Raw genomic sequence first — 21,230 nt, forward strand, 5'->3', positions numbered from 1 at the left:
TAACATAAATACACAAAAAATAAAAATAGCCATAGATGCCTCCATCCACACAAATGATGGGTATGGCAGAAGCCCCTCCTGTGCTGCGACAATGTATTTTGACAGTGAGACTCCGAATACACCGACCAGCAGCTGATCGACAAATGTTCTCCAGCGTGTCCCTTCAACAGAGGTCAGTCAATCGATCAACTTCTGTTAAAGCGGGGGTTCCGCGGGAATACGTTTTTTTTTTTTTGGTTATATGCATCTTCCGCTCATCCCACAGTTATTCTTGTACTCACGTGTCCTTATTTCGTAGGCGCCCGCAATGTCTTTCTGCCGCAAAACTTATAAAAATATTCTCTGGAGGCTTCCATCTTGCTTGTGGGCGCTCTGAAGCCCACAAGCAAATCCTTCCCGGGATGCGGTGAATGCTCGCCATCACTTAAAATGGCGGAATTGTATCGGCCCTTGTCACATGACCGGCACATGACCGCCCTCTGTTTAGCTAAGGAATCGTCTCCTGGGCAGCGTCACGCTGTGCTCCCAGGAGACATCGCAGCTACAGCGACACGCCCACTCCCGCGGGAGCCGAACCAGGAAGTGCCTGGTTCACAAAGGAAAAAAGAAGGTATGTAATTTTTTTTAAAATTTTTGGACAGCGAACGTGAAATGTACACACTGATCCCCTGTGATTAAGGTGGACTTTAATTTTAGGGTGAACCTCCACTTTAAGCAGAGACGGCCACACATGGAGCAAAATTCAGCCAGTCCCAGCTGAACCGTCCAAATTTCGATCTGTCTATGTCCTGCATAAGCAAAGCATGCTGTACATAATGGAAGAATACATTATCACAGTGAACAGGCAGGAGTATAATGTCAGCAGTTCTGGATCACACATCCTGGCATGATGCTCAGCAGCCTTTTCTGCTGCAGTTAATTCCTAATCTTAACCTGTTGCTGCCCACATAACCCATATTAGGGAGCGGCAATGAGGATGGACTTTACAGCCCTCATGCCGCGAATATGCATCTGAGTTTTCTGTTCAAAGAGTGCGCTTATTTCACAATGCCAGCATAATACGCGAGCTGTCATAGACAGATCCTGGTCTCTAGTAATGATTGAGAGTTGGCGGGACAGCCAATCACAGTGGTCACATCATCGGGCAGTCCTCAGTGTGAAGGGGCGCTTAGAGCTGAAGTTTAATCTGCTTGTATTTCACCTTCTCTGGTACCTTCCTGCCTTCCCATTACCTACATACTAATGATTTCGTTTTTCACACTGGGGCGGTGGGGGCAAAGCGCCGCTATTTTTTGTTTTTGCGGCGCTATTCAGCCACTGGCGGGGCGCTTTTAACCCCCGCTAGGGGCCCGAAAAAGGGTTGACGCAGCTGCGATTTGCCGGTGGTTCGGCGGGACTGCCCTTTGATTTCAATGGTCAGGGGCGCTTTAGGAGCCGTGTATAGCAGTGGGACGGCTCTTGGGAGGAGTTATGCAAATACCAAAACACCTTGGTGGGTGGATGTCAGTCCAGAAGAGTGAACGTTCCTAGGCAGAGTACATTTGCATGCACTGGACTGTATGTAGCACCCACATGTGATATTTAGTCCCCATGATTGAAAAAATTAAAAATCTTATGGATGAAAAGGGCAGACCAGGAACTAAAAGTCTGGAAAGGAAGGAGCTAGATGATGCTGGACATCTTCCAGCAAGGTAAGGCAGGTGCTGTCTGACTGCAGCATCTGATGCACACAGTGGTCCGGATTCAGAAAGAGATACGACAGCGTATCTCCTGATACGCCGTCGTATCTCTGAGTCCGGCCGGTCGTATCTATGCGACTGATTCAGAGAATCAGTTACGCATAGATATCCCTAAGATCCGCCAGGTGTAAGTGTCTTACACCGTCGTATCTTAGGCTGCATTTTCAGGCTGGCCGCTAGGTGGCGCTTCCGTATGTTTTACGCAAGGAATATGCAAATTAGGATTTACGCCGATTCAGAAACGAAACGACCGCCCGGCGCTTTTTTTTTACGTCGTTTGCGTTCGGCTTTTTCCGGCGTATAGTTACCCCTGCTATATGAGGGGTAGCTAATGTTAAGTATGGCTGTCGTTCCTGCGCCGAGTTTTGAATTTTTTACGTCGTTTGCGTAAGTCTTTTCGCGAATACGGCTGGACGTAATTTACGTTCACGTCAAAACCAATGACGTTTTGCGGCGGATTTTCGAGCATGCGCACTGGGATGTTTTCACGAAGAAAAAAAAAAACGTCAAATACGCGGGGTCAATCAAAATTTTAATAAAACACGCCCCCTACATCCCCATTTGAGTTAGGCGGCCTTACGCCGCAACACATACGTTACGCTGCCGTAACTAAGGGCGCAAGTTCTTTCTGAATAAAAAACTTGCGCCCAAAGTTAGAGAGGCGTAACGCCGGGCGGACAGATACGCCAATGTATCTGAATCCAGCCCATTGTGTTTTTTTTTTTTTTCTGTCTTTTTTTGTTTATAGCGCAAAAAGTAAAAAATCGCAGAGATGATCAAATACCACCAAAAGAAAGCTCTTTTTGTGGGAAAAAAAATGATAAAAAAATAATTTCGGTACAGTGTTGTATGACCGCGCAATTGTTATTCAAAATGCGTCAGCGCTGAAAGCTGAAAATTGGTCTGGGCAGGGAGGGGGTTTAAGTGCCCAGTAATAACGTGGTTATAAATCAAGCAACAACAACAAACATTAAAAAAAATTAAATCATAAAAATAACTTTCATGTACGCACAATAGCAGTGACTTGGACTGCATGATTTTAAAATACATTGTAATTTCCCTTTTCAAGTCTATGGGATCACTTCCAATAAAGGTGTCATTTCATTCAGAGAAATCCCCTCCTGTACATTGCAGTTGGAAAGTTCCGTGCGGACCCCAATGTGTCACTGAATTGTTCTGTACAATAGGAATTTCCACCGATTCATTTATCACCATCTGGAATTTCATCTCTCCCTCCCTTCCTCTGAGCTGACCTTGCCATTGGCTGGGGATGAGAGGGGGAAGCTGCATGCTGCCCTCTAGGGGTCATTGCCATTGTCACAGTCAATTTCCTCGACATGAGATATTAGAAACTTGGGTTTTGGAATAGGTCAGGTCATATGGAAATAAGTTATCTAAAGGAAATGTGATAGGATGACTGACTATTAGAATACAGCAAAGTTCACAATACAAAATATTATCAAGTGTTACATTCCATTTAATTTCCTTTAGTACATGTAGTACAGAGACTGCGTGTCATGTCATTGTCTTGTGTGTGCCGTGTACAGCCAAAAGTATTTAGAATAACTCAAATATTAATTCTCACAAAGTCTGCTGCCTCAGTTTTCATGGCAATTTGCATATACTCCAGAATGTTCTGAAGAGTCATCAGATGAATTGTAATTAATTGCAAAGTCCCTCTTTGCCATGAACATGAACTTAAAGCGATTGTATTTTTTTGGGGTTAAAAATAACAAACATGTTATACTTACCTGCCCTGTGCAGTGGATTTGCACAGAGCAGCCCATATTCTCCTCTTCTCAGGGCCCTCTTCGGTGCTTCTGGCCCCTCCCTCCTGCTGAGTGCCCCCCACAGCAAGCAGCTTGCTATGGGGACACCCGAGCACCTGTCCATTCAGACACAGAGCTGTGGCCCCACCCTTTCTTTATTTATTGGCTGACTGACTTTGATAGCAGGGGGAGCCAATGGTGCTGTGCTGCTGTCTCAGCCAATGAGGAGGGGAGTCCCAGACACTCCTGCAACATTGCTGGCTCTAGAGCAGTGGTTCTCAACTCTTGTCCTCGGGAGCCACTAACAGGCCAGATTTTAAGTATTACCTTGGGGAGATGCAGACTAGAATACTGCAGTCACTGAGCAGCAAATTATACCATCTGTGATGTATTTCAGTTATGTTGCAAACCTGGCCTGTTAGTGGGTCCTGAGTACAGGAGTTGAGAACCACTGGTCTGGAGGGACCTCAGGTACATATTGGGGGGGGGGGGGGCTGCTGCACACAGAAGGCTTTTTTTCTTAATGCATTAAAGTGATTGTAAATTTCCGTGGGCTCGTTCCTGCATCGTTTTCCAAGCGGCTTAAAGGCTCTTCATTGGTTAGATTGATAGAAACGCAGCCATTGGCCATCCAAGAACAGTTTGGTGATGAACAATGCCTTTTCCAGCATGATGGAGCACCTTGCCAGAAGGCAAAAGTGATAACTAAGTGGCTTAGGGAACAAAACATTGAGATTTTGTGCCCATGGCCAGAAAAGCCCCCAGACTTTAAAGCGGAGGTTCACCCTAAAAAGAAAAATTGCCAAAAAGGCTCCAATTTTTTTTTTTAACTTACCAGAAATGGCTGTTGCTAGGCAGATCATCCTAATCTGCCACTTCCTATTCTGCGGTGATCTTCTCTCTTCTCCTCCTCGCGTTGCCTCCTGGGAAATCGGGCGCGCTGTCTTCTGGGACCTGTGTGTGTCCCAGGAGACAGCCACCCATTCACAAAGCACCGTGCGACTCGCACATGCGCTGCCTGTTTCCCTTAGTGAGAATGGCAGCGCCGGCACACGATCCGGAGGACGGATCGGCCTTGGGCGGCCGAAATCACAGGCACCCTGGACAGGTAAGCATAAAAAGTCAGCAGCTAAAGTGTTTGTAGCTGCTGACTTTTATTTTATTTTTTTCTTAGCTGGACCTCTGCTTAAGGCCTCTTTCACACGGGATGGATCCGCGATGATCCGCCCCGTGAACCTCCGCTTGCTCGGTAGGGATCACTTTGCGGATTCCCGCTGAGCTGGCAAACTACAGGGTGGTCTCCGCACACTGCAGGGACCGGTCTGTCAGATCTCCGCTCTCCCCTATGAGGGGATCGGATGAACACGGACCACCTGTCCGTGTTCACACGATCCGATCCACAGATGGATGGAAAAATAGGGTTTTCCTCCGTTTGCAGAATCAGAGGATTGCGGACCCGGATGAGATCAGGTGTTAGTGGATGTTCAGCCGCTGACACCCGCAATCTCATAGGGATCAATGTATGTCCCTTTTTCATCTGTGCACGGATGGATGAAAAAGATCCCCGCATCAACATAGCAATGTGCATGCAGGGATCTCCCCCGCCGTGCTATTCTATTCTGACAGGGGGCGCTCCACTGCCAGAATTACAAGAACAGCGCTGATCCAATGCTGGTTTTCCAGCATGGCTGTGCAACAGAAGTGGGTTATATAGATGAAGGAGCAGAGTCCTCCAGCAGTGCAGAGTATTTCAGGAGAGGAGTGTTCTATAGAGGAAGGAGCAGAGTATTTCAGGAGAGGAGTGTTATATAGAGGAAGGAGCAGAATCCTCCAGCAGTGCAGAGTATTTCAGGAGAGGAGTGTTATATAGAGGAAGGAGCAGAGTCCTCCAGCAGTGCAGAGTATTTCAGGAGTAACAATATCCGTCACACTGAGGAGCAGAATCCGTCACACTGGTATTGGTATGGTGTACTTTTTGGCTCTTCCAAGAGTTTTCATCTGTTCATTTGCTATAAGCAGCAAAATAATCAGTACCTTACTTTTTTCCGTTCTCGGCTTAATCTTCTAGGAACTTTTTTCCCTCCCCTCCTTCAATTCAATGATGTTCTTATTTTTGTTACTTTATTTATTTTGTTGCAATGACTCATCTGTCAGACTGTCATCTCACAATCTTGAGTTTGCTTTGTTTTTTTTCTTTTTTTAAGCCAGACTATAATGATCTAGTTTTAAAATAGCAGCAAAAAGAATGTATTTAGAGAAGTTTTTCCCATTTTAATAGAATGTCTCAGTTTGAGGAATATGATCTCATTGTGAGTTTGGCAAATGCCAGTTTTCTCGGGTCCCTCCAGAAGGGCTTGTCACTTTACCACAGGGGTGGGCAACTGCGACCCTCTAGCTATTACAGAACTACAAGTCCCATCATTCCTCTGCCTCTGGGAATAATGCTTGTAACTGTCAGGCCCCGTACACACGACAGAGAAACTCGACGTGCTTGGCACGTCGAGTTCCTCGTCTCGTTTTGGGATGAAGCCGCCGAAGAGCTCGGCGGGCCGCCTTCTCCTATAGAAACAACGCGGCCAACGAGAAAATAGAGAACATGTTCTCTATTTTCTCGTCGAGCTCCTCGGCGGCTCCATCGAGCCAAAACTGTACAGACGACAGAGATTCTCGGCAGAATCCGGGTTTTGACCGAGTTTCTCGGCGAATTCTGCCGAGAATCTCTGTCGTGTGTACGAGGCCTCAGTTTTGCAATGCCTTATGGGACATGTAGTTCCAAAACAGCTGGAGAGCCACAGTTGTCCACCTCTGCTTTTCCACAATATATGTGCTAACAAACCTGTCCTGCAGATGAGTTACCATGCAGGGAAACCGGTTAATATAAATTTTATATATATATATATATATATATATATATATATATATATATATATATATTATATATATATATATATATATATATATATATATATATATATATATATATATAAAATAAGTCCTATGAAATCTCACTCCAGCCCTCATAAGGGGCACAGCAGGTGTGCAGACTATCACAGACAGAGGTCTATGTACGAAAGACAGTCTAGGTCAGGGGTCTCAAACTGGTGGCCCTCCAGCTGTTGCGAAACTACAAGTCCCATCATGCCTGTGGGAGTCATGCTTGTAACTGTCAGCCTTGCAATGCCTCATGGGACTTGTAGTTTCCCAACAGCTGGAGGGCCGCCAGTTTGAGACCCCTGGTCTAGGTGATTGCTGGAATGTACTTGAGACTACATAGAGATTCTAGTGTTGCAGAAGCACACAGTGTGCACAAGGAGTCACTGGACGACACAGGACAATAGTGCACTGGAGTCACAAGGGACCCAGCAAGTAATGGAGTCACAGAGGTCTCAGCATGCACTGCATTCGCAATGGTCACAGGCTGCTCAGAAGGCATTGGAGTTAATGGGGTCTCAGATGTCAACGGGGTCTCAGGAGGCACTGGAGTCAACGGGGTCTCAGGAGGCACTGGAGTCAACGGGGTCTCAAGAGGCACTGGAGTCAACGGGGTCTCAAGAGGCACTGGAGTCAACGGGGTCTTGGGAGGCACTGGAGTCACAGGGGTCTTGGGAGGCACTGGAGTCACAGGGGTCTTGGGAGGCACTGGAGTCACAGGGGTCTTGGGAGGGACTGGAGTCACAGGGGTCTTGGGAGGGACTGGAGTCACAGGGGTCTTGGGAGGCACTGGAGTCAACAGGGTCTCAGGAGTCACAGGGGTCTCAGGAGGCACTGGAGTCAACGGGGTCTCAAGAGGCACTGGAGTCAACGGGGTCTTGGGAGGCACTGGAGTCAACGGGGTCTTGGGAGGCACTGGGGTCTTGGGAGGCACTGGAGTCACAGGGGTCTTGGGAGGCACTGGAGTCACAGGGGTCTTGGGAGGCACTGGAGTCAACAGGGTCTCAGGAGTCAACGGGGTCTCAGGAGGCACTGGAGTCAACGGGGTCTCGGGAGGCACTGGAGTCAACGGGGTCTTGGGAGGCACTGGAGTCAACGGGGTCTTGGGAGGCACTGGAGTCAACGGGGTCTTGGGAGGCACTGGAGTCAACGGGGTCTTGGGAGGCACTGGAGTCAACGGGGTCTCAGGAGTCACAGGGGTCTTGGGAGGCACTGGAGTCACAGGGGTCTTGGGAGGCACTGGAGTCAACAGGGTCTGAGGAGGCACAGGGGTCTCAGGAGGCACTGGAGTCAACTGGGTCTCAAGAGGCACTGGAGTCAACGGGGGTCTCAGGAGTCACAGGGGTCTTGGAAGGCACTGGAGTCACAGGGGTCTCTGGAGGCACTGGAGTCAACTGGGTCTCAAGAGGCACTGGAGTCAATGGGGTCTCAGGAGTCACAGGGGTCTTGGAAGGCACTGGAGTCACAGGGGTCTCTGGAGGCACTGGAGTCAACTGGGTCTCAAGAGGCACTGGAGTCACAGGGGTCTCTGGAGGCACTGAAAACGCACAAAAAAATGCATAGGTGTGAACCAGGCCTAACTGAACAAGCTGAAGTTAGAAGCTGATTGGTTTGTATGCACAGTTGCACCAGATTTTGCACTCTCCAGTTTTAGGAAATCAACCCCAATGTGTGTCCCGAAACTTCACTGGCTGCATGCTTTTTCGGGCTCACTTTACCAAAGAAAGCTTCCATATTTTTTTGTTCTGAAAAATTCCCTTTTATGTGAAGCCCTTATTAAAATTCACACATCCTATGAGTGACATGCCTGCGTTAGATGCTTGTGTGGATTTGGCGGCACTATGTTACTTCATTCTCCATTCTTGTGGATTACGTATAAATATTACAGAAGTGAAACATTCTAGAAGCCTAGTAAAATTTTCTAGAAGAGCCGCAAGCCTCATACAGTGCAGTGCCTGGTGTCCACATTCCAGCGATCGGTCACCTGAAACTGGAAACTGAGATCAGAAGGCCGATTAGCTACAAATTCATTTCACCCTCTAAATGAAGAACTTTCACTACCCTGCAATAGAGTACACTGCTAAAGAGGGACTTTTTAACCAGTTCAGACCTCATATCTGTGCCCCTTTGGGACCAGGGCAGTTTTTACACTCTCTGCTATGGACCTATAGTCAGCTAACTTTGTGATTATTTAAAATAATAAAGTAGTTTATTTTGGTGTCATTTCTACAAAAATTATTTCATATTTTTTTACGCTGCGTGATTCTGGATAAACTGAGAATCACCATTTTTTTACTTAGAATAAAGATCACAATTCTTGACGTAACTTTCACATTAAATAAAAAAGTATAATTTTTTTATTATAATTTTTTTCTTCATTAAAGTGTATTTTTCCCCCAAAAAATTGCTTTTGAAAGTACACAAATGCAACCATTCTCTAGGGGTTCTGCCTTGGAAAAAAAAAAAAAAAATATTTATAATATATATATCATTATATATATATATATATATATAGAGGCCCGGAATCACATACATGGCGCATATTTATGCGGGCGTAGGTATCTAATATACGTACTCGACGCAGCGCACAGATGCAAGCACTGGATTCACAAAGGCACTTGCTCCCACTCGCTCTTAAAGATACGCTGGTTTCCTCGGCGTAAGCCAGCGTAGGTGGAAGTGGGCGAGAGCAAGCTATGAGGCGTGACCCCATGCAAATGATGGATAGAGCGTATAAAGATACGAATAACGTACGGCGCATGCGCCGTCCCGTGACGCATCCCAGTGCACATGCGTATAATCACGTCGGAGCTACTCCCTAAGATTCGCTGGATCACTGCTATGAGTGAACGTAACCTTTCGCCCAGCCCTATTCACGTACAACGTAAACGACAAAAGATAAGACGGCTTGTGTTCAGTGGTCCATACCTTTGCATGAGTTGTGCCTCCTATATGGGGAATAACTTTACACCGGATGTATGACTTACGCAAACCGCGTATATTATGCGCAGGGCGCAACTACGTTCGTGAATCGGCGTATCTCCCTCATTTGCATATGTGCATAGAAAATCTATGGGAGCGGAAAAAGGGCCCCACGATACGCACGGCGTAGGAAAGTTACGTCGGTCGGATGAAGCCTATTTTCAGGCGTATCTCAGTTTATGGGCGTGGCGCATAGATACGACGGCGCATACTTACACTTATGCGGCGTATAGGGAGATACGTCGGCGTAAGTGCTTGGTGAATCCTAGCCATAATATATATAATAGGGTTGTCCAGATACCGATACTAGTATCGGTATCGGGACGATACCGAGTATTTGCGGGAGTACTCGTACTCGCGCAAATACCCCCGATACCTAAATAGAATACTTTCCCCCCCCTTTCCCCCCCCCCCCGCCGCTGCCGCCGCATCGCGCCGCCGCATCAAGGGACATGGCTAGAGGGACATTGCTGCATATGTGAGGGACATGGCTAGAGGGACATTGCTGCATATGTAAGGGACATGGCTGTATATGTGAGGGACATGGCTAGAGGGACATGGCTGCATATGTGAGGGACATGGCTAGAGGGACATGGCTGCATATGTGAGGGACATGGCTAGAGGGACATGGCTGCATATGTGGGGGACATGGCTGCATTTGGGGACACATTTAAAAAAGTATCGGTATTCGGTATCGGCGACTACTGAAAAAAAGTATCGGTACTTGTACTCGGTCCTAAAAAAGTGGTATCGGGACAACCCTAATATATAATATATATATATATGTGTGTTTGGGAGTTCTATGTAAATTTCTAGCAAAAAATACAGATTTTAACTTGTAAGTAACAAGTATCGGAAAAAAGCTTACGCTTTAGGCTCCATCAAATTCTCCACGTATGGGGGTGACAATCGTGGTAAAAACACGGAATCGTGGGATGCCAGTCGCCCAAAAGAAGTCCCTGTATTTATTTTGGGCGACAGACGTCCGCGATTCTGTTTGCTAATTTTTACCACGATTGTCACCAGACAAATCGCGGGAATATCGCACCGCGTTTGGGGTGCTATTAAACTTCAACCCGGGAATGCACGGGTGTCCTGCGATTTTCCGCTATTGTGAATTGAGGGAAGAATTGTGGCGATTCCGTCCCGCAATTCAGAACGGGGAGATGTGAACGGAGCCTGTGGTTAAACTGGCCTCATTTGCAAACCGAACTTCATCCCTTTGATCTAAAAGACCCAAATGATACAATGTTTCTTTTTATCTCTCAGCGCTGAGCAACATTGTGATAAAGTTTGCTGGCTGGCTTTTTTTTTTGACAGCTGTGAGTAGAGAACAGCTCTGCACTTGAATCGTGGGACTGGAGGATAAAGATCGTAAGGGGGATTGAATCGAGATCGCGATTTTTTATTTTTTTATTTTTTTTATGATTAATCGTGCAGCTCTACAATCTATAGACAAAAAAGGAAACTTTTCTACTTTGATCAGTGTTTCTAAATAATATTGCTACTGTACATAGAATAAAATTCATACTTTCATAATTTGCTCTATTTAAAATGACACTAATGACATTTCTTTTTTAGTGCAGCAGTAAAAAATTTATAAAGAAGAAAGACGAGTTTAAATACTAAATGTTAGCCCACAAAACCCGCATTCCGTGCACAGTTCCTGCACCACATTAAAAACATACTGCAGTTGCGATCTGCACAACGGGCCCAATGTTAAGTTAACAACACCCCAAACGCAGGTTGCAAATGCATTCTGTACCACAGTGGCAGCTGGTGCTCAACATTTTAGGGGGGCGCAAACAAACTGAAAAATTCTGAAAAAAACCCCCATCAATTGCCAGCCTCACTGTGCCCATCAAACGCTGCCACTGTGCCCATCAAACGCTGCCACTGTGCCCATCAAACGCTGAATCAGTTACGCATAGATAGGGCTTAGATCCGACAGTGTTACAATGTGTTACACTGTCGGATCTTATTTTCGATTTAAAAATGGCGCCGGGGGCGTTCCCGCTGATTTACCTTGAATAATATGTAAATCAGCGAGATACGCAAATTCACGAACGTACGCGGACCCGACGCAGTCTTCTTACGACGTTTCCGTAGCGGCTTTCCCGTCGTATACTTACCCCTGCTTTTATCAGGCGCAGCCAATGTTAAGTATAGCCGGCGTTCCCGCGTCCGAATTTGAATTTTCTAACGTCGTTTGCGTACGCCGATTCACAAACACGCGCGTCGCAAAGTCACGCTCACGTCGAAACCACTGACGGTCCTAGTGACGTCAGTGGGAGCAATGCACGCCGGGAAATTCCACCGGACGGCGCGATGCTCATTTAAATCAGCGCGGGAACGCGCCTGATTTAAATAGTACACTCCCCCTAGCCGCGGAATTTGAATTCCGCCGGGGGATTTAGGATCCGCCACTGCAAGTTTGGAGGTAAGTGGTTTGTGAATTAGCCACTTGCTCTCAAACTTGCGGGAGCGGATCTTAAATCACGTAGATCGAGCGGATCTATAGATCCGCTGAGCTACGTGAATCTGGCCCCCTGTGTGCTTCCTAGCGTGAACTGGCCCTTTAGACCCCCTTCCACACTGAGGCATTTTTTCAGGCGCTTTTGGGCTAAAAATAGCGCCTGTAAAGTGCCTGAAAAACGGCTTCCCCTGCAGTCAGTGGAAAGCCAGAGTGCTTTACACTAAGGCGATGCGCTGGCAGGATGATAAAAAACTCCTGCAAGCAGCATCTTTGGGAGAGGTGAAGGAACAGTGTATACTCCCCGGTTCTCCAACGCTCCTGCCAATTGAAATCGAGTGGGTAGTGCGGCCGACCGCCCGGGGTAAGTGCCACTTAACCCTTTTTGGCCTGCTGGGGGGGGGGGGGGGGGGTAAAGCGGCCGAATACCTCCGCAAAATCGACGGTAAAGGGAACGCTGCAAGCTAATTTCTTCTTCACAAACAAATCCAAAAAATTACTAATGTCTCTGCAAGATTGCGTTTTGTAGCGCAGCGTGTTTTTGATTAAATAGGTGCATATCTTCCTGCTACTGAATAGTGTCACGTTCACCAGAACTTCTATGGAGCCCCTGGTTCACACTGGGTACGATTTGGAACGATTTGAGATACGATTTGACATGTCAAATCGCATCACAAATCGGCAGCAATTGTCGGCAATGGCACTGTCTAATCTGTGCGACGCGCATCTACCGATTTCAAAAAAGTAGTTCCTGTACTACTTTTTGCGATTTCGGGGCCGCGATTTACATTAAATTGCGGCCCAAATCGCGGCGAATTTGCAGCAGTGGTGAACCTAGGCTGAAGGCAACTTATTTACCTCCATCTTTTTATTTTTTTAGGGACCTCGTGTAGAAAAAACCCTTTCTAGTCATCACTTTTCCCATAATAGGAATGTGCTTTCCCTTTTTTATATCTCTCACTTCCTTCTTGCCGTCAGGATGTTGGTGGTTCAGTTCATAATTCAGCAGGATGGAAATTGTGAAAAGCTTGTGAAATAAGATTGATGTCTTTGTTGAAGCAGAATCCTTCCCTCCGAGGTGCACAGGCTGTAAATAATGTAAAAGTTATAAATCTTTCACAGGATACCTCCAGCTTTGCTGCGTAGTTGTACTTCTTATTCTTTGATCCCAATGCTGTAGGCAGGCCGCGTGTTGTCAGTGGTGCAGTGGAAGCATGTGCCGCTCTGGAAGGAATTACGTTTATGCAAATTCTCAGCACTTTTTTATTATTATTTTACAAGATGGGCTGTTTTTTTTATTGTCTGTTAGCCAGATTCAGGTAGTGTTTACGCCGGCGTATCAGTAGATACGCCGTCGTAACTCTGAAATCTAAGCCGTTGTATAATTAAGTGTAATCTCAAAATGAGATACACTTAAATCTAGCTAAGGTTACGACCGCGGCGCCGTCGTATCTTAGTTGTCTATTTAGGCCCGGCCGCTAGGGGCGTGAACGCTGATTTACTCTAGAATGCGTAAATCAGCGAGATACGCATATTCACGAACGTACGCTTGCCCGTCGCAGTAAAGATACGGGGCCCGATTCACGTAAGCTCAGCGGATCTATAGATCCGCTCGATCTACGTGAATTAAGATCCGCTCCCGCAAGTTTAGGAGGCAAGTGGCTAATTCACAAACCACTTACCTCCAAACTTGCGACGGCGGATCCTAAATCCCCCGGCGGAATTCAAATTCCGCGGCTAGGGGAGTGTACTATTTAAATCAGGCGCGTTCCCGCTCCGATTTAAATGCGCATGCGCCGTCTGTGGAATTTCCCGGCGTGCATTGCTCCCACTGACGTCACTAGGACGTCAGTGGTTTCGACGTGAGCGGGACTTGCGACGCGCGTGTTCGTGAATCGGCGTACGCAAACGACGTTGGAAAATTCAAATTCGACGCGGGAACGCCAGCTATACTTAACATTGGCTGCGCCTGCAAAAAACAGGGGTAAGTATACGACGGGAAAACCGCTACGGAAACGACGTAAGAACACTGCGACGGGTCCACGTACGTTCGTGAATTTGCGTATCTCACTGATTTACATATTATTTATCGTACAATCAGCGGGAACGCCCCGGCGCATTTTTAAATTGAAAAACAGATCCACAGTGTAACCCACCGTGTAACACTGTCAGATCTTAGTCCTATCTATGCGTACCTGATTCTATGAATCAGGCGCATAGATCGGCCCAGTGTAAGTCAGAGATACGATGGTGTATCTGTATATACCCTGTCGTCTCTCTTTGTGAATCTGGCCCACGTTGTTTACATAAGGCGTTTTCAGGCGTAAAGTTACTTCCCCCACCAAAAAGTTGCCTAGCCCCCAATGATAAGTTATGGGACGTCGGTCCCGCGTCGAATTTTGAAAAATTTTACGTCGTTTGCGTAAGACGTCCGTGAATGGGGCTGGACGTAAATTTACGTTCACGTCGAAAAACCAAGTCCTTGCGGCGTAATTTCGGAGCATGCCGCACTGGGCTACGTCCACGGACGGCGCATGCGCCGTTCGTTCAAAACGTCAATTTACGTGGGGGTCATGGTTTATTCCATAAACACCACCCCCTCTTCACAATTTGAATTAGGCGCGCTTACGCCGGCCCATTTACGCTACGCCGCCGTAACTTAGGACGCAAGTGCTTTGTGAATACAGCACTTGCCTCTCTGACTTACAGTAGCGTATATGTGATACGCTACGCCTGCACAAAGTTAAGCCAGTCTTTCTGAATCTGGCTATGTGTCTCAATGGAGAAATTTGGGCTTCAGAGAAGGAGCAGGATGTAAGCAGAGATCTCTCCAAAGGGAAGGGACAGTTGTCACCAGGTTTCCCCATCAGAAGAATTCCCGCTGTTTTTGTACTATGTTTACCGGGATAAATAGGTTGGATCACCGCAGCATTTGACTGCAAATGGTATCATTGAGTAGGAGGTCCAAGTGAGGACAAACCTCCCCAAAGGACCTCTAAATGCGGACTTTATAGGCACACCACGAGACGATCATTTATATAACAATTCATACTTTATTACAATTCAGTTAAAATATCCACAATAGATATAAAATGGGGTAAAGAACCCACTCATAAAATCAAATACCCTCTACTGGATCGATGCTCAAAGGCTTGAACATTGATGAATAAACAATGCAATGTAGCAATATTGGGGCATATTCTTATAGATCTGAGGCGGCGGAACGTATGTCCTTTACGTTACGCCGCCGCAAGTTTAAGTGGCAAGTGCGTGATTCCCAAACCACTTACCTGTAAACTTGCGGCGGCGTCGCGTAAAGTCCACCCGCGCAAGCCCTCCTAATTCAAATGATCCTGGTAGGGGGGCATGGATCATTTAAATTAGGCGCGCTCCCGCGCCGATCGTAATGCGCATGCTCCGTCGGGTAAATTACCCGACGTGCATTGTGCTAAATGACGTCTCACGGACGTCATTTGTTTTGACTGTAACGTAAATGGCGTCCAGCGCCATTCACGGACGACTTACGCAAACGACGTTAAATTTTCAAATTTCGACGCGGGATCAACGGCCATACTTAACATTAGTACGCCACCTAGGGGGCATCTTATCTTTACGCCGCGTATCGCTTACGGAAACGACGTTAAAACACTACGGCGGGCCAAGCGTAGGTTAGAGAATCGGCGTGACTAGTCATTTGCATATTCTACGCTGACCGCACCATAGCGGTCAGCGGTAAATATTGCAGCCTAGGATACAACGGCGCAGGCCGTCGTATCTTAGGCATGTTTAAGTGTATCTCATTTTGAGAATACACTTAAACATAGGAAACAGACTTACGTCGGGCGTATCTGCTGATACGCCTGCGTAAATTATTAGAGAATATGGCCCATTATGTATAACCAGGATGTGCCAAATCCAGAAGTATGCCAACACGTTTCATGGCTCTGTACCTTCATTAGGACAACCTGTACCTTCATCGGTTAACCTGTGACAACGGTCCTTCAGACCGTTGTCCTCTGGTTAACCTATTGTGTGTACGAGGCTTAAAGTGGAGGTTCACCTCAAAAAAAATTCTGTCATCACACGGAGTCGCGCCATCCTACCGACAGAATGCCGTGTTTTTTTTTTTTTTTTCTCAGCACATACCTCTTAAGCCCGATTTGCACCTCACGGCAATCCCGCGGGAGTGGGCGTTCCCAAGCACTGCCTGTGATTGACAGGCTTCCGAACGCCGCATGACTGCGCGTTCACAGGTTGCCGAAAAAACCCGAACGTCGGTGCGGCTCTATACGGCGCCTGCGCACCGACGTTCGGGTTCTGTCGGCATATGCTTCAGTTAGGTATGAACACAGTGCTGTCGTTACCAAGAGCTCACTGTGTTCATTCAAAAAAGGAAGGGCCCTGGTCAATTATACCCCGCTCTCTATCCTGAACAGTCCCCCACAGCAGTCCCCGACGGGAGAGGAGAAGATGGGGGACCAGGGAACATACAGCGGAACCATAGATGTGCGCAGCCTATTGCATTAGGGTGTGAACCCTGAAGCTCAAACACGTGTGTTTGTGTGTCTACATATATATGACCCCGGCACATTTATCTCCCTTGAAGCACAGTTAAAGGGTCACTAAAGGATTTTTTTTTTTTTTTTTAGCTAAATAGCTTCCTTTACCTTACTGCAGTCCTGGTTTCATGTCCTCATTGTTCGTTTTTGCTCTGATGTTGCTGTAATTCTTCTCTGTTCTGGACACTTCCTGGTTGTCTGTTTCCTGATGACCACAGTACTGGGAGATTCTAGTTTCATGTTCCAAACCATCACTTCTCTATACAGCACAGAGGCAGGATAACATGCAAAAACGAAGCTAGATGCAAAAACGAGGTACATTATATGATTGATTTTTAATCAATTATTAAAAGGAATCATTTAACTATTATGTCTCCATACCCTGTAAACAGTCATTTCAGCAAAACATTTTTTTTCCTTTACAACTCCTTTTAAAGAAGAGCATAAACACTTCTCTTATGGCACAGCCAGCAAGAGGGAGATATTTCCCATCTTCCTGCCGCCACACAGAGTGATAATACTAATGTTCATGGAGTGAATAGGGTTGTGCCCAGGCACATCCGGCACACCCTGTGCGCACGCCTATGAGCGGAACTTGGGCAGCAGAAAAAGGGAGAACCTTTTGGTAGGAGGGGTGGCATTTACTGGAACCAAGTCCCTGTATTTTCCTCCTGCAGCAGCTGAATACCGGCGGGAGGGAGAGTAGGAGAAGCTTGGCATTCAGCTGCTGCAGGAGAAAATACAGTGAATTGGTTCACTAAATGCCGCCCATGCTGTGTATCTACAAAAACTCTGTTTAGTTTTTGAATGGAAGAGAGAATGGTTAAATCACTGGTCAGGTTTTTCTTCTTTGTGTGTCCCCCTTGGGGGTGGGGCGTTGGGGGGGATTTTACATACTTCCTGTCCCAGAGGCAACAACAGAAGTGAGAGTAAATCTCTCCATAGTGGAGAGCAGGGGCTCGACAAATCCCGGTCGCCAGGTCTCCATGGCGACAAGAAATAGCCTCCTGGCGACTTTGGCTTGGAAGGTGGGCAAAAAAAAAAAAAAGTTTTTATTATGAAGTCCCCAGCTCTTCCTTGTGTGAGCTGGCGCCATCTGGTGGTGGCCGTTGGTATTACAAGTTAAGCATTACAAGTTTAACAGCAATTCTAATGTCATTTTTCATATTTTCACTGCCATCTTCTTCCCTCTAATTAGAACCCCCAAAACATATATATATATATATATAGATATATATATATATATATTATATATATATTAAATATATATATATATTTTTTTATCTAACACCCTAGAGAATAAAATGGAGATCGTTGCAATACTTTCTGTCACGCTGTGATTTGCGCACGGGTCTTACAAGCGCACTTTTTTGGGAAAAAATTACACTTTTTTTTAATTAAAAAATAAGACAACAGTAAAGTTATCCCATTTTTTTTTTTATATTATGAAAGATATGTTACGCCGAGTAAATTCATACCCAACATGTCACGCTTCAAAATTGCGTCCGCTCGTGGAATGCCGACAAACTTTTAATCTTAAAATCTCCATAGGCGACGTTTAAAAAAATCTAAAAGTGCATGTTTTGAGTTACAGAGGAGGTCTAGGGCTAGAATTATTGCTCTCGCTCTACCAATCGCGGCGATACCTCACATGTGTTGTTTTAACACCGTTTACATATGCAGGCGCTTCTCACGTATGTGTTCGCATTCTGCGCGTGAGCTCGTCGGGACGGGGGTGCGTTTTCTGGCTCCTAACTTTTTTAGCTGGCTCCTAGATTCCAAGCAAATTTGTCAAACCCTGGTGGAGAGAAATATTCTCAAACAGAGATATCACAAGAGAAGATCCACTGCGCCGTTTAGGTGGGGTCACCAGCTCTTTTCCCGTGACGTCATCGCAGCTCGTGCAATCAAAGGACCGGAGCCCACCAACCCGATAGGAAGACCGGGTGAAGATAGAAGCCCTGTTAGTGGCGACAGCTTCGCTTTAAGGTACGTTTTACATAATGTGCTAGTATTTAAAGCATACTAGCACATTATAACTTTGCCTTGCAGGTTTAAGAAAAGACAAAAAAGAAAAGGTGGATTCCTACCGCTTAAAGTGTTCTGGAGAAAATGACATTTTGATTCTAGTCTTGACTGCATTCCTGAAAAGGAAACTGAATTTGCGCTGTAAATTTTCTGGACTAGCCTCCTGGGGCTGTACTAGGATGGTGATCTTGGCACAGAAGCTAAAAGTCTGTAATTTTCCACTTGTGCCCAACATTTACAAGTTACGTCAGGCCCTTTGCTGTTAAGTGTCCTGAATAGAACGTAATGAATTATGGATAAGTGTCCCTCTATGCTCAGCTGTGTTTATCCTCTCCAGCTGCACAGCACAGTGACCGCACTGCTCCTTTCTGTGGTTCTGCTCCACGCTGGGTCTTCCTGCCGCGTATAAAGGACAGCGCTTTGTTGAGGTCAATCACCCTTTTCTTTTTTCTTTGACCTTCTTTGTCTGCTAAATATATTCGTAAAGCTAATAAAACATTGTTCATGTACTTCATTCCTCTTGTTTTAGTCAAGGGCATACTTCTGACGTACAGTGCCTTGAAAAAGTATTCATACCCCTTGAAATTTTCCACATTTTGTCATGTTACAATCAAAAACATGAATACCGTATTTATCGGCGTATACTGCGCACTTTTTTTCCCTGAAAATCAGGGCAAAATCGTGGGTGCGCGATATACGCCGCTTCCCGCGCTTTGTTCGAACCACTGCGCCGACATATACCAAACGCAGTACACTCGGGTATAGTCGGGCAGGCTCGGCTCCTCTCGCGGTCACGTCCTGTGCGTCCTGTACATCCTTTACGCGAGAGGAGGCGAGCCCGCCCGACTATACCCGAGTGTACTCCGCTCGGTATATGTCGGCGCAGTGGTTCAAACACAGCGCGGGAAACGGGGATGGCCGCAGAAGGACACCGGACCGGACGAGGCCGCCGATGGGCGCGATGGACGACGGGCAGGACGCGATGGACGACGGGCAAGACACCGACGAGGGGCATCCAAACTGTAAGTATTTTTTTCTTTTTTGCAGGAATCTTCCTTCAAGTTCGGGGGTGCGCGCTATACGCTATAGCCCGATAAGTACGGTATATTTTATTGGGATTTTATGTGATAGACCAACACAAAGTGGCACATAATTGTGAAGTGGAAGGAAAATTATAAATGGTTTTCAAGATTTTTTACAAATAAATATGTAAAAAGTGTGGTGTGCATTTGTATTCAGAAGTCCCCGCAGAGAGGACTCCCGGACGTGGGTGCAAATACCTTTGACAGGTATCTGCACCCCCCTGCCCCCTGAAAGGTGTCAAATGTGACACTGGAGGGGGGGAGGGTTCTGATGAGCGGAAGTTCCACTATAGGGTGGAGCTCCGCTTTAAACAATTGTATCTCAGATTTTTACCTGCTTTTGTCCTGTAGATATTGAGGCCATGCTAGTGCACTTGCGGGTAGTTTGTTGTAATCACATCAGAAGACCTGGGGGTTTGTTTATAACTGTTTTTACACAGGATTTAAGTGAAACTTTTCTGCATCTGAGGACCACAAACCCAAAACACTGTTTTTAATTCATTTTATTCATCCCCCATCCATCTATGACTCCATGCTTTATTTTGCTGGGAAATCACTTTGAAAAGCATCCCCCAGTATTTCTGGCCATGGCCATTATGAGAAAGGACAGAGAATTCATGTAGCATTTACTTCCAGGAATCCATCTGACCTGAGCTTAACCACTTCAGCCCCGGAAGATTTCCCCCTTAATGGCCAGGCCATTGTTTGCGATACGGCACTGCGCTGTTTTAACTGATAATTGTGCGGTCCTGCGACGTTGTACCCAAACAAAATTGTCGTCCTTTTTTTACCACAAATATAACTTTCTTTTGGTGGTATCAGTGCTATAAAAATGCACTGATTATTGTATAAATAACACTGGCAGGGAAGGGGTTAATACTAGGTGACGATCAAGGGGTTAAATGTGTTCCCTGGGTGGTGTTTCTAACTTTGGGGGGGAGGGGACTGGGAGTACAGAGAGATCGCTGTTCCTGATCACTAGGAACAGACGATCACTCTGTACTTCCCTGTCAGAACGGAGATATGTTTGTTTACATTGACAGATCCCCATTCTGGCTCTCTGTGAAGTGATCGCGGATGGTGGCCACGGGCATCAGCTCACGCGCCTGCTATGCTTGTTAAAGGGACCAACGTACAGCTACGGCGACTGTCCGCAGTATAATGGTGGCAGCTGGTCGGCAAGCGGTTACCATGCAGGTGTTTCGTCAGAATCGGGGACCCGTCAGATTAGGGAACGGAAGTGATGTTCTGTCCCCTGTGCATGTGTACACCGCTACCAGGTTTGTTAATCTGACACCTGCAGTCAGAAGAAGGCAGCGGACATCTTACTACACCCAGCTACGTCTTGAATTTCAGAGTAATTTTTTTAATAAAGTGAGCGTATATAAATAATTACAGTATATTGGCATCTGTGATGCTGTTTGGATGTTTAATTTTGAAAGGCTAAATATTTAGTGCTGAGCAGTGTGGGATGTACCAAGATGGCCTCCGCCACCTTCCTACAGCTTCTTTCAAAATGTAACATGAAACAGCATCACAGATGTCAACATACCGAGGGGCATATTCTTAAAGATCTGAGGCGGCGGAACGTATGTCCTTTACGTTACGCTCCTGCAAGTTTAAGTGGCAAGTGCCTGATTCCCAAACCACTTACCTGTAAACTTGCG

General features: G+C 46.3%; 1 protein-coding gene across 1 annotated transcript in view; it reads left to right on the forward strand.

Moving 5' to 3' along the window:
* The window catches only part of EHD3 (EH domain containing 3), a 104,480-nt gene that overhangs the window by 49,112 nt on the left and 34,138 nt on the right, over positions 1-21,230 (forward strand). The gene's annotated exons all lie outside the window — the stretch shown is intronic.

This window comes from Rana temporaria, chromosome 4 (assembly GCF_905171775.1).
Source record: "Rana temporaria chromosome 4, aRanTem1.1, whole genome shotgun sequence".
In the NCBI taxonomy this organism is placed as follows: Eukaryota; Metazoa; Chordata; class Amphibia; order Anura; family Ranidae; genus Rana; species Rana temporaria.